Source organism: Salvelinus sp. IW2-2015, linkage group LG11 (assembly GCF_002910315.2).
Source record: "Salvelinus sp. IW2-2015 linkage group LG11, ASM291031v2, whole genome shotgun sequence".
NCBI classification, from domain to species: Eukaryota; Metazoa; Chordata; class Actinopteri; order Salmoniformes; family Salmonidae; genus Salvelinus; species Salvelinus sp. IW2-2015.
The window spans coordinates 44,904,408-44,906,825 of record NC_036851.1 but is presented as its reverse complement, the minus strand read 5'-3'; the positions used below and the strand labels follow the sequence as shown (position 1 = coordinate 44,906,825).

Here is a 2,418-nt window from a genome sequence, read left to right as displayed (position 1 = left end):
CACACACACACACACACACACACACACACACACACACAGGAGACTGTGTGGAATTGCAGCAAACTTTCAACATGTCCTCTACACCTCATGGCAAAATGTGTAGAATTACTGGAAATGAATTCTAAAACGTAAAATATTTCTCTCCGGCGTCAAGAGGTGGCTGCTAAAATGTTTTGCTCTCAAAAGGTTAGAGCTCTGACTGCATGTGTGGGTATGGATATGGGTACACAGACTCGCGATCCACTGCGGCCCCTCATGATGAGGTCAGATTTTTTTGTGGCCCCCCACCCCCATCAAAGTTGCCCATCCCTGGTGTGGAATATAGAACAGTCAGAATAATTTAGTGAGACTCATAAGACTGTGAAGATGAGGTGGAAATACTGTGGGCGTGTGTGGCTCAGTTGGTAGAACATGGCACTTGCAACGCCAGGGTTGTGTGTTTGATTTCCACAGGGGACCAGTATGAAAAAGTGCAAAAATGTACCCACTCACTACTGTAAGTTGCTCTGGATAAAAGTGTCTGCTAAATTACTAAAAATGTTAAATCAAATTGACCTGTGTGTCCRGCATGTGATGTTGTGAGGAACAGTGAATAGAGTGCTTACACTTGGCTGACACTTTGTAGCCCCCCAGTGGCTCCAGATGTCCCTCGACGGCATCGAAACCAGACGAGACCAGCACCACGTCAGGACAGAACTCATAGGCAATCGGCATCACCACAGTCCTGGAGACAGACAGGTTCAACGCTGTTGTAGGTCAAAGCACTACAAAATGTACGTTGTGCAAAAACCTTCCTAAATTGTCTGAAAATCATTTWAAAATAGCATAGGTCATTACAAGGCTTTATAAATGTTCTTATAATCCATTGTGAAGAGGTTATTCATAGACACTGTTACCCCCCGAAAAAYAATTCAAGGAACCTTGACATCTAGTGAAGACAAGAAAGTCAACACTGAGTTACTACTTTATAGAAACATATCCTGTGTGTAATGAGGAACATAGTTCTGCATTGAGGAACAAGATTCTGCATTGTCACAGGAGAATGACATCAAAATCAAATCAATACCAAATTTATAAAGCCCTTTTTACATCAGCAGATGTCACAAAGGGCTATACAGAAAACRGAGCCTAAAACCCCAAACAGCAAGCAATGAAGATGGAGAAGCACGGTGGCTAGGAAAAACTCCCTAGAAAGGCAGGAACCTAGGAATAAACCTAGAGAGGAACCAGGCTCTGAGGGGTGCCCAGTCCTCTTCTGGCTTTGCCGAGTGGAGATTATAAGAGTATATTGCCCTTAAGGCCAYATCGTTCTTCAAGATGTTCAAACGTTCATAGATAACCAGCAGGGTCAAATAATATTCACAGTGGACACAGGCTTCTGTATTTGACTTTGACCCTTTCAACACGCTAGTCTCTCGTGACACACAAAACATAGTGTGCTTTATTGCTTACTGTATAACACATGCTCCTCAAGAGAGAAGTGTGACGTCACATTTATGGTTGGGAGATGTGTCCAGTATATTTAGGACCGCATGACATGTTCATTTGCAYATAAATCACTGACAGTGAAGAGACATGGTCAAATTAAAACCCATGTTCCATGGATCTAGCCTGGTCTGAGATCTGTTTGTGCTGTCTTGCCAACACCCACAGTCATCGCCAATCAGCACAAACAGATCCGGAACCAAGCTACCACTGATCAGTCCAACTGTCAGAAACATTTCAACAAACATCCAGGTATGTGACACAGTGTGACACCAAATAAAAGTACATGAAAGTTGAAACACTAACACGAACACTAAATGGATATAAATTACATCAAGTTGCCAGATAAATTAAATCAAACTGTCACATGCACTGAATACAACAAGTGTAGACCTTATTGTGAAATGCTTACTTACAAGCCCTTAACCAACAACGCAGTTCAAGAAGAGTTTAGAAAATATTTACCAAATAAACTAAAGTAAAAAAATAAAATAAAAGTAACACAATAAGAATAACAATAATGAGGCTATATACAGGGGGTACCGGTACCTACCAAGTCAGTTGTGGAGGTATATACAGGGGGTACCGTACCAAGTCAGTGTGGAGGCTATATACAGGGGGCACCGTACCGAGTCAGTGTGGAGGCTATATACAGGGCTGGGTACCGGTACCAAGTCAGTGTGGAGGCTATATACAGGAGGGCACCGTACAAGTCAGTGGTGGAGGCTATATACAGGGGCACCGGTACCGAGTCAGTGTGGAGGCTATATACAGGGGGCACCGTACCAAGTCAGATTGAGGGCTATATACCAGGGGCACCGGGTACCGAGTTCAGTGTGGAGGCTATACAGGGGCACCGGTACGAGTCAGTGTGGAGGTATATACAGGGGCAACCGGTTACCAAGTCAGTTGGAGGCTATATTACAGGGGGCA

The 2,418-nt window shown here is 43.7% G+C and overlaps 1 pseudogene; it reads right to left on the bottom strand.

Moving 5' to 3' along the window:
• The window catches only part of LOC111970749 (histone deacetylase 7-like), a 51,589-nt pseudogene that overhangs the window by 3,282 nt on the left and 45,889 nt on the right, over positions 1–2,418 (bottom strand).